Source organism: Lotus japonicus, chromosome 6 (assembly GCF_012489685.1).
Source record: "Lotus japonicus ecotype B-129 chromosome 6, LjGifu_v1.2".
Taxonomy (NCBI): domain Eukaryota; kingdom Viridiplantae; phylum Streptophyta; class Magnoliopsida; order Fabales; family Fabaceae; genus Lotus; species Lotus japonicus.
In genome coordinates, this window is record NC_080046.1 from 29,751,526 (window position 1) to 29,763,737 (window position 12,212).

Consider the following 12,212-nt stretch of genomic DNA (forward strand, 5'->3'; position numbering starts at 1 on the left):
TGCTCACCACTAAATAGGTTCAAATCTTGTTGAGATCAAGGGTCATGTCGCATTTAATGATGAACATGTATCAATCAGACCTTTCTGACGCATGGGAGTTAATCACTAATTTTTATTCCCTTCTTAAGCCTCAAAGCCAACACCCACCAAGCTCTCTGATGCTCAGAGAATGAAGATCGTCTTTGACGACTCTATTGTCCCTGAAAAGTTTCGGCCAAAGAAGAAGAGGAAGACGACTGAAGAAAGAGGAAAAGGGAAAGCAAAGGAAACATACTTGCTTAGAACACCCAAGACAACACGTTTGATCATACTTTCTGGAAAGATCATTGAAATGGCTGTTCCAGAACCTCAGCAGTCTGTCAAGCCAACTCTCAAGAAAACACTAGTTGTTCTTGCAAACTTAGAGAATATCTCTCTAATCTGGTTGTAGGAAGTTTGACCGTGCAAGCCATCTATGAATAGGGTCGAAGCATCCCTCTTCTCTGTCCTTCTGTTGTGAAAACACACACTGTCCTTGGGTTTGAATCCCTCGTATTCACCACTCCTTTTCCCTTCCTCACTCTCTGCTACGCCTCGACAAGAGGTGGGAAATTGCCACCGCCCATTACACGCCTCCGCTCATTACATGACTTCACCAGCTCTTCAAACCATCCATTATCCATTGGATTCAAACCAGAAGGCCATCGAAAGTCAACCTTAAAGGTGTTCCGAGCATTCAAGATAAGCCTCTCAAGGTTAACAAGTAATAGTTGAGAACTGTAACCTGTAGTGGTTATCTCAGTTGCAATTTGACACCTATAATCAAGCACTTGGACTTCAACCACAAACACACTACGATTTCTTCCATATTTTTCATGTCTTCTACATCCTCTTCAAGCATGTAAATAAGCTTCCAATTATAATCATCAAATTCAGACTAAAAAGCCCTATCAAAATCCGTTTTCCCCATTTTCTGTAAATCCAGCTAACATCCAGTGAAATTCAAACGTTTATTCATTGCCACCGCCCATTACACGCCTCCTCTCATTACATGACTACACCAACTCTTCAGACCATCCATTATCCATTGTATTCAAACTAGAAAGCCATCGAAAGTCAACCTTAAAGGTGTTCCGAGCATTCAAGATAAGCCTCTCAAGGTTAACAAGTAATAGTTGAGCACTGTAACCTGTAGTGGCTATCTCAGTTGCAATTTGACGCCTATAATCAAGCACTTGGACTTCAGCCAGAAATACACTACGATTTCTTCCATAGTTTTCATGTCTTCTACATCCTCTTCAAGCATGTAAATAGGCTTCCAGTTATAATCATCAAATTCAGACTACAAAGCCCTATCAAAATCCGTTTTCCCCATTTTCTGTAAATCCAGCTTATATGTTTCTATCCATACAACATCCTGTGAAGTTCAAACGTTTATTCATATCATTTATCATGTTTTGAACGATAACAATTTTAAGGGCATAAGTGGAACACTAAAAAATTTCATATTTCAGGAACACTATGATTCATCATCTATGCCCACTTTGTTCTGTCCAAGCCTAAGTATATACTTAGAAGACAGTTCAATTGCTGAGAAGAAACTACAATTGAGTGGTCAAAGCTTATTGTCTAACTCAAAGTGACCAATGGAAGGAAAAGCAGGAAGACTGTCTAAGGAAGGTAGATCGTCTGAAGACTAGAAGACTCTCACATGAAGCAAGGTGTAGTGTCTGGAGAATGAGCACCACCTTTAAATTAGAAAAGGTCTCAAACAAGCTTGGAGAAGAAGTCTAAATAGAAGATCAAGTGATCTGACAAAGCACAATGACCAAAGCTGAAGTACAACGTTGTCACAATCAAGTTGCCATACTTGCTCACCAACGGATAGAAGCAAAGACCATTGCTACCTACTAGCTGACAGACTATATCTTTGTTGCAAAAGGTCTTCATCAAACAACATCATGCATTTAATGCACCTGACACAAGTACACAAAAGCACTGTTTGATCTAACGGCTAGAACCTTTGTGAGGTTCAAGCTCCAACGACTATTATCTCTCTCACAAAAGATATCGAAGTATAAAAGCAAGACTTGAAGATTTCTGCAATTAACGATCAGCTCTCCATTGAAACTCATTCTGACGATCGAAGTCAAAAAGCAAGAAATCTACACAAGCCTAAGAGTCTTTGTTTACATCGTCTGCTTCAAGAAGAGAGAACCTTACGCAAGAGTCAAATCTTATCATCCAACTCTCTCTAGAATTAGAACAAAAGTATATCCTTAGAGTCAAATCTCATATCAAATACTTTATAGTTCCTGAGCTTGAAAGCCTCTAATATCACTCTTGTAAGAAGAGATCTCTGTAGAAGAAAATGATCTTGAAAAGATTGTAGGAGAAGTCTTGTATAATACTTGTTAGGAGGCATTCTTGATAATACTTGTTGGGAGAAGTCCTGGAGAATACTTGTTAAGAGAAGTCCTGGATAATACTTGTTAGGAGAAGTCCTGGATAATACTTGTTGGTAAAGTCCATGATACTTGCATAGTGAAATCTTGGTATAGCCAAGGACTGGACGTAACCCCATCGTTTAGGGGTGAATAAGGATAAAAAATGGTCTATGTGTTTATCGTTTACTGTTCTTCTATTTTATCTGTTGCACTAAACGATTGCGAAAAGGTTTCTAAAACTAATAAACTTTTGAAAAACCAAAGTTTTAGAACAAGACAATTCAAACCCCCTTCCCCCCCCCCCCCTTTCTTGTGTTATTTGATTACATCTCACATTCTCACATCCATACCATCTTCTCTATAGAGAAATTGTATTAACCTTAATATCCTCCATAGCCTTCACAAGCTGCATTTGTATAAACCTTGTATATTGAATAATATGTTTACATGTAAATTTTTCATCTATTTTCATTTATGATTACTAAAAATTTATCTAAATGTAATTGAAGAAATATTTTGTAAATATTTTATTATAAAATAAAATAATTTATAAACTGGATTTTAAAAGTAATATAATAAATAAAATTAATATTTTAATTATATGTTGCTGAAAATTGAATTATTTCAAAAGTAATTTAAAGAAATTAATTCATGAGACTTTGTTTACTTAGTTAGATAGTAATAGGTTTATACAAAGATTAAGTGTAAAAAACTATTGAATAAATTGAAATTCTTCACATTGTTTATATAATTTAAATAATAATGTGGCACGTAGACCTCTTCATTTTTATTGGTATACCAATTATTCTCCACTTCAAAAGCAACATGAAGACATGATTCATCCCCTCAATTCTGGAAAATGTTTTTAGCCCGAAAAAAGATATTAATTGCTCATTGCCTTTCAGACTATCCCTATTTTTCCAAGGTTTTTTCTTGAAGTTGATGTCAAATGATACTGTCTAAATATTTTATTTTTTTTGTCAAATGATCCGTCGATACAAGTGAAGGGAAACAAACCCCACATGAAATGAGTAGTACTACAATACTTGAGAACAAAGAGATAAAAAACATAACATGCTTGCTCACATAACCAAAAACAACACAACAGAACTAGAGTCAATGTCCACTTTTAACCAATATTGACTTTAACATTAAACATTTAAACCTTTGGCTTGCAAATGAATTTTACTACATGAGAATTGAGAAATATATTCTTGGGTTAATGGTCAAATTGGTCCCTGTGTTTGTAGTGATTTTTTATTTTAGTCCCTCCCCGGAAAAAACTTGCCGATTTCTCCCTGCAGTTACAATCATTTTGGTTTTAGTCCTCACCGGAGGTCGGAGCTCCTGTGAGCCCCGACCTGGCACGCTGATGTGTTAAATGAGTCCTAGGTGGATTTAAAAAAAAAATTAAAAAAATTAAAAAACCTAAAAAACCCTAAATACCCAAATCCCCCAAATCATCTTCTACCTTCCCTCATCTGCGTGTTCTCTCTTCCTTCTTTGTGTTCATCCTTCCTTCTTCGATCTGAAAAGTGGGTTCTCTTCCTTCGTTCATTGTTTCTCTTATTCTTCTTCTGCGTGTTCTCCCTGGATCTGGGTTTTGTTATCTCATTGGAAGATAAAAATTCAAGCTTGGCTTCGATTCTTCCTGGGTTGCAGAGGTTAGGGAAGAAGAAGGAAGAGGAACAAGAGGAAGAAGAAGAAGATTTTGATGAGTTTTTGGTTCCAAGACCTTACCTTTTTGAAGCATGGGAATTTCATGAAAAAAGGAAAAAAGAGAACCCTTTGATGAATTGGAAAGTCCCTTCTTTAAAAAATGAAATTGACATGAAAGATAGTCTCAGATTGTGGGCACACATTGTTGCTTCTACTGTCAGATGATGCAGTTCAACTTCATCATCCAATTTTTTTTCTCACACACTTTTTGCCAATATCTTTGAGATTATTGGTTTTATATAGGATAATGTAACCACATTTTTTCCCCTTCTTCTTTCTATATGTTCCTTTTGAATATTTTTTTGCAATTCTGCATTCTGTACACTTGTAATCTGTGATTTTGAATAATAAGGGAATAAATTTCATTCAGCATTATAGATCTATTTCTCAATCCATTATTTGCTGAGGTAAGGAATTTACACTACTCAATATCCTCATCAAAATCACAGTTTTGGTCTAGCAAGCTTCCTTCCTCTAGCAAGGTTGTTCGTTCACTCACGATCTGGGTTTTGATACTTTGGAGAAGGAGATGAAGATAAGAAGCATCGAGTGTCTATTTTTGGTCTTCGATTGATTTGGGAATTTAGGGATTTAGGAGAGACTTGGGGGATTTGGGGTGAAATAGAAGGGCATTTAGGGGTTTTTCTTTTTAATTTTGTTTTAAGTTTAATATTAAATCCGAATTTAAAAAATTTAAAAAATCTACTTAGGACTCATTTAACACGTCAGCGTGCCAGGTGGGGACTCACCAGAGCTCCGCCCTCCGGTGAGGACTAAAACCAAAATGATTGTAACTGCAGGGAGAGATCGGCACGTTTTTTCCGAGGAAGGACTAAAATCAAAAGTCACTACAAACACAGGGACCAATTTGACTATTAACCCTATATTCTTTTTAAAACCCAATAAAAAAATTAAAGACTAGCAAATTTCATTTTGGGCCATGGAGCACTTTTCCTACTTATAATAGTATTTAAATAAGCAATTATACTAGAAAGTTTAAAATATTAGTAAATTAATGTCAACATAAAAAGCGTCGACAGCAGGATTCGAACCTGCGCAGGCAAGCCCAACAGATTTCGAGTCTGTCTCCTTAACCACTCGGACATATCGACGATTTTGATTCATTGCCACAATTATATGTAAAGAATAAACGAATAACCACATATTGAACTTCAGTCCAGTGTTAACCACATCAGAACAAGATAAATAAATAAACAAAAATGTAATAAATCTGTTGTACTTTAAATATTTTATATTCACCCGTATAAAAGAAAATTAAATCCTCACGTTTTCAAGTGAGTCACTTTATTTCATTTGGTTTTATTATTTAAAAAAGTATTCCTTTATAAAAGTTTTCAAATGAAATACTTTAAACTTTCTTGTTTGTTTGTGTTAAAATTCGCTCATCTCTTCAATTTTTAAAGAATGCACCAAAGAAGTTTTTATTTGGGTTGTTTAACACTATTTTTATGAGTTTAAAATATCATATAGGATTTAAAGGACCATGCAAATTTTACTATAATAATAATTTTATTGCTCAAAGTTTGTGCTAGCTCATCGCTTGATTGAACACATGATGATGCTTCTGATTCTGTCAGCTAGAAATTCAATCGCCCCAACAATAGAGCCTCATGGTTGAAGAAGGATGGTGTAGGTCCGTTGGAGGATGAGTGTGGGTATAAAGGAGGCTGGTGAAGGGCTAGTCCCGTGGAGGAGAGTGGGTCTACCAGAAGTTTTTCTAGAAAGGAAGAAATGTTGCAAAGGAGGAGATGGTCTAAGATTGGGTCTGGTAGATAAGGGGGATGGTTGGTCCAGTGAAAATTTACAATGATTAAGGGCATATTTGAAATTTCTAGTGTTGCACGGTGCACCGTCTAATTTGATGGTGGAAATTGTTATTGCCAGTTTGCCACCACCACCACATCTATTCATGCCACCCCTAAAGTTGTGAAAATACTAAAATACCCTTAATGAAAATAACTTCTTCAAACCACCCACCACCCCACTTTCATTCCCATTTCTCTCCTCTAAACCACCCACCACCCTAACTATTCTTCATTTCCATTTCTCTTCTTCTCACTTGAACCAGATCTGCTTTTCCCTCCTTACTCACTTCTTCTCCCTCAAAGCACCCATGACAAGCACAACACTGCTCGCCGCTTGTTGTTCACCCTCGCCGCCGTTTGCCACTCCATTTCCATTTCTCGTTTTCACCTGTGAACTTGTAAGCAACCTCCTTTCTCGTCTTCTCCATTTTTCACAATTTAAGTGCGACACCATCAGACTTTAAAGTGTGTTACCTACACACTTATTGTGTTTCTTACCCACTTTAAGTGCGATAGCAACACATTTCAAAGTGCGTTACCATACATTATTTGAACCATCCCCATAATTTTGTTTCAGATATGGAAATTGGCAAGGAAGAAAAATTTGAATTGCTCACTTGAAGCCCCCGTTGATCAATCGCATGTGAATCAAGCCCCCGTGTGCAAACGTATGATGGCGTCGGAATGTAGAAGGCGTCAACAATCCCGTGCAGCTAAGCTGACTATTGAACCTGAACATAACCTAAACAGGTTCCTCGCATTGTGAATGCACATAAGGAGGATGATGACATGACTGATAACAAGGGTGATGATGGGGATGATGATGAACAGGTTCCTTGCATTCTTTCTTTTTCACTCAATCCAAATAACTTAAAAATCCTTCCATTTTCATCTTATTTCCATCTTCTTTCCTTTCATTTTCTTTCCTCTTATTTACACTTCGCATCCAAACAAAGCATTAATTGTTTCCAAATGTAAAAAATAACATACATTTAATAAAAACATTTGTTTATAGAAATATGTACACAATCACAAAAAAAAATTTATGTACATAATTGTTTCATCCTACAACCGATTTCTTCAATCACTTCTAGATTGTATCACATTTTGGTTGGGTAAGGGGAGGTCCAGGGACCGATTCCCGTAGATTTATGTCTCACTTCTAGATTGTATCACTATATGTCCTCGTATGATAGCTCAAGTGGTAGGGGCTGGGGGACATATTGGTTGGGTAGGGGGAGGTCTAATGATCGATTCCTGGTGGGTGCAATTTATCTTTCCGGTGTAAAAAAAAAAATTCTATCACTATATAAATTATGTAGAAAACAATATAAATATGATATCAAACACAATCGTGAATCTTCTCCTCTAATCTTTTCAGTGTCCTAGCAACACAATCTTTAGTTACCTGCAATTGAAATCAGATCCATATAGGTCAACATAGATCCAAGAAGAATCTACTTTCCTTTGATCTTAAAGTTACAAATATTCACATGCGCCATTTATGAAGTATTTTAATTTCCTTTAATACAGGCATCTAAGGATAGAAGCAGAACCCCCGAAATTAAATCTAAAAGAGTAAAAGTAGGTATTAAAGAGAAAACTTACTTGAACAATAAACTCTCCTTCCTGCAGTCTCTGAACTTCACCTACCCTAATGAAATCGGGCACATTATCCTAAAGGATAGAATAAAATAAATAACAAAAAATCTAAGGGGACAGTTAAACCCTCTGACTCATGTTGGTGGAAAGATCTCAATGCGTCTTGTTTCGGCAACAATTCTGGTGGCTGGTTCGATGAGGCTCTTTGCAGAAGGGTTGGCGATGGTGGAAAGTTTCTATTCTGGGAGGAAGATTGGTTGGGGGCGGGAATATTTAAAGAGCTATTTCCTAGACTCTATCTGTTGTCTTCTCAACCAAAGGCAACGATAAAGGAGATGGGGAGGTGGAGGGAAGGTGTTTGGCTTTGGGAGTTTAATTGGCTGAGACAATTACTTCAAAGGGAAACTGAAAGTGTTAATGAACTTTTGCAGCTGATTTCGTGCTTTTCTCCTGCAACTGTGAGATGTGATGAGTGGTGTTGGACTAAGGATGGTTCTGGAATTTATTCTGTATGTTCTGCATATGAATTTTTGCAGGGTAGGGTCGAATCCTTAGCAGTGGACGAAAGGGTGTTTACCAAACTGTGGGCAACAAAAGCTCCTTCCAATGCGTTGGCTCTTTCATGGAAGATTTTGAATAACAGGATTCCAACCAAGGTGGAACTAGCAAGGCGTAACGCTTTACCAGGAGGATTGAATACAGCCTGTGTCTTGTGTGCTGACAGTGAGGAATCTATTGCTCATTTATTTTTGTCTTGCAATATATCTTGGAGGATTTGGATGCAAGTTTATAAGTGGTTGGGCATGTCAATGGTTCTCACTAATTCTGTAAGTCAACACTTTCTACATCATGTGATTCCGGGTATTAATGGTAGAGGAAGTAAGGCTGCCTCACTTATTTGGGTAGCCACTGTTGGTGTCATTTGGAATTTAAGAAATGGTGTGGTTTTTAGAGGGGTTTCAGTAGACACCGCAATAATCCTAGACAGTATTCAATTCAGAACCTGGTTGTGGCTCAAGGCGAACAATTCATCATTTGGGGTGTCAGTTTATGAGTGGATTGAAAACCCAAGAGTATGTTTGGAGATTCTATAATTGGGTTTTTTTTTCGGTATGTTGTTTTCTGTGTTCAACTCTTCTTTCAGGTCATGTTTATTGCAAGGAGGGATGTTACTAGAATTGTTAATTTACTCTTCGTGGGGGCAGCTAGCTTGGTGATCCCTGTCAGTACTTTGGCGTGGAACTTCTTTCATTCTTTGTGGAGCTATTTGTTTTTATACTACCATTTGGAATTTTGCTGCAATGTGTCATGATTTCCTTAGCTGAGTGGCATACGAAGATTATTCATACAGAGGGGCTTGCTTGATTGCTTTTGTATTTGGCAAGTTTAGTTAGAGTGGGGTTTTTTGATTATCACTGGTTTATGGTAATTTGGGCTGGTTGTATGATCATTTGACTTTGTATTTTTAGGCCCCTTGGAGATTAGTCTTGGATATTAGATCTTTGTACTCTTTTTCCTTGTCTAGGTTTTCCCAATGGGGTTTTTCCTAGAAAGGTTTTAACGAGGCAAATTTCTTCTATCTTTCTCCTAGGGGTAGCGGGTTTAGTCTAGAAGTTGTTTGGGGGTTAATCTACTGTATCTCTACTGCTTATTGCTTCTGTAATTTTTTTTTCTTTCTACTTGTATTGGGTTGAAGTACCCCTTGTACTTCTATTCAATATATTTTTCATGGCTTATCAAAAAAAAATAACAAAAAAGGGATTAGTTCATTACCTTTGTTTTGAAGTAACCAGGTTCTAAAGCAATTGAGAGAAGATGTTCACTTCATTTAAATTTTCAGATATATCATACCTCATTATCTGCAAGGCCATAAAGAGCAAAAGCAGCATTATGTTGCAAAGACCCATTATTTGAGTTAAGAAGATTTAGCAATGGCACTAACCCGCCATTCTGTGCAATATCCGCTTGGCTGTGTGTGTCCTGAAATTGAAAAAAATAAAAATAAATATAATTATCAATCCACTCACACACACATAGGCTTAATCCTCAAATTAGTCCCTGTTTTTGTCTCGCCGTCTGAACTAGGTCCCTCGCCGGAATATTTTTAGCAAAAGGTCCTTTATTTTGTAAAACGTTTGGAGCAAGTCATCACCGGAGCCCGAAGCTCCGGCGAGTGATGACATGGCCCGCTGACTATGTTAATCAGGTCTATGTGGAATTAAAAAAAAAATTAATAACACATCAGAAATTTAAAATTCAATTAACAAAATAAAAAACACATTCACAAAACTAACCCTAAATTAATTAACAAAGTCAAATATCCCAAAAAAAAAAGGCTAAAAAGCACTTTTGGCCCCTGATGTTTCAAGTTTTTGCAAATTATGCCCTTACTCTATTTTTGTCGATGTTTCTACCCCTCATGTTTTCAAACAGTGCACCGTCTACCCCTCCGTCACTCAGACACGTTAAAAAACTAACGGAATGAACTAATTTGACTTTTTTTTATATTATTTGGATCTGTCACATGGAAATTACAAGTGAAATTGGAAAAATTGGGCATGGGAGATTCAAACTCAAGACCTGTAAGTAACAAAACATGCATTTAACCAGTTAAGTTACATACATAATTGATATATACATCGAGCAAATTTAATTGATATCATTTCCTTGATCATCATCAACTTCATATACTCCTCTTCATCTCTCCAATCTACTCAGGAACCTCTCCTGAGAAAGCCTGAGTGACGGATGGGTAGACGGTGCACTGTTTGAAAACATGAGGGGTAGAAACGTCGACAAAAATAGAATAGGGGCATAATTTGCACAAACTTGAAACATCAGGGGCCAAAAGTGTTTTTTTAAAAAAAAACTAACCCAGAAATTCATTACATCATCTCCTCCTCCTTCCTTCTTCTTCTCCAACCAAAGCCCCAACCTTCACTTGCAACCAGAACCCTAACCCACCACCACCTGCAACCAAAACCTCCTCCTCAGATTTTTGCACCTCTTATTTTGAGATAAGTGTGAAACTTGGTTCTGGATTGAGCAACCCTCCATCGCCATCAGAACCCATGACACAAGAGATAAGATGGCAAGATTCAAGAGGGAGACGGGGCAACGATCGCAAGAAAGGCACCAACGTTTGCAAAGGATCTAGTTTCTTTTCGCGATTTGGGTTCTCCTGCGATCTGGGTTCTTGTGTACGATCTAGATTATGGTTATGTTTCTCTTGAATCTCTATTTCTTTCTTTGGATTTTCGTTCTTTTGCTTGGGAGCTAGGGCGGGGTTGGGGTTGCTGGGTGTTTTAGTTCATAAGATAAAGAAGAAGACGGTGTGAGGGCAGGGTTGGGGTTGAAGAAATTCAGAGGTGCCAGATCTGAGAACTAGCACTGGGTTTATTGTTGGATTTCTGACTGGTTTATTGTTGCAGGTGAGAGTTGGGGTTTTTGTTGGGGAAGAAGAAGAAGATGAAGAGGAGTATATAATTTTTTTGGGTTCAATTAAATGGAATTTTTTTTTTTGCTGTTTTTCTGGGTTCCAAATTAGGGAATCTGATTTTTCTGGATTCAATCAAATTTCTGGGTTCAATCAAATTTTGTTGTTTCTAATTATAGTTATTAATGGTAGAAACCCTTCATGGTGCATTTGGAGAATCTGGGCTGCTGCCAGCTGGTTCTTCCTTGTATAGTAGTCAGAGAAAACGCAAAACAGAGAAAATATATGAAACCTTATTGAAGAAGATTGAAAAGTAAAATTTACAATACACTATATCTATTTATACTATATACCGTATGGAACACCATAACTATCTTACTACTCCGCTATACCCTATTCTATCCCAATTCTGTTTTGCTTAGCTGTCAATTTGTTGTAACTGCATTGCTGAGCTGTACTGGACTTATAACTGTGTTGCTGGGATTTTCTTCTGTGTTTATAAACCGTGTGTGCTCTTCTTCTCAACTACTTGAATTATCAATTTGCTTATTTAATAGCCTCCCACAAGCTGGAGCATGGTAGATATCTAACATGCTTAGCTTGCCTAACAAGAAAGCAAAAGGCCCAGCTGAGAGAGCTTTTGTGAAGAAATCTGCTACCTGGAACTTTGAAGGGACTGGCAGTAACCTCATCAGACCAGCTTCTGATTTCTCCCTTACTATGTGACAATCAATTTCTAAGTGTTTAGTTCTTTCATGGAAGACTGGATTTGCAGCTATATGAAGAGCAGTTTGGTTATCACAATAGATGACTGAAGGTTTTGCTGGTTCAATTTGCAAATCCTTTAGCAAGTCAGTAAGCCATTGTAGCTCACAAGTGGCTGAGGCTAAGGCTCTATATTCTGCTTCTGATGAAGACTTGGACACTGTTTGTTGTTTCTTTGACCTCCAGCAAATGAGAGACTGTCCAATAAAGAAACAATAACCTGTTACTGATCTTCTGGTATCTACACAACCTCCCCAATCTGCATCACTGAACCCAAGTAACTGCACTGTGGAACTTGTTCGAAAGAATAGCCCTTTACCTGGATTCCCTTTTAAATACTTCAAGACTCTATGAGCTGCAGTGTAATGTGTTACAGTTGGATTGGAAAGAAACTGGCTCAACTGCTGAACTGCAAAAGTAATGTCTGGTCGAGTTGTA

General features: G+C 37.3%; 1 non-coding gene and 1 pseudogene across 1 annotated transcript; both read right to left on the bottom strand.

Annotated features, from left to right (window-relative positions):
* Positions 1-566: 566 nt before the first annotated feature.
* LOC130725184 (ARM REPEAT PROTEIN INTERACTING WITH ABF2-like) overlaps positions 567-12,212 on the bottom strand; it is a 53,467-nt pseudogene continuing 41,821 nt past the window's right edge.
* On the bottom strand, positions 5,177-5,257 carry TRNAS-CGA (transfer RNA serine (anticodon CGA)). Its single transcript has one exon. It is a non-coding gene; the product is annotated as a tRNA-Ser (tRNA).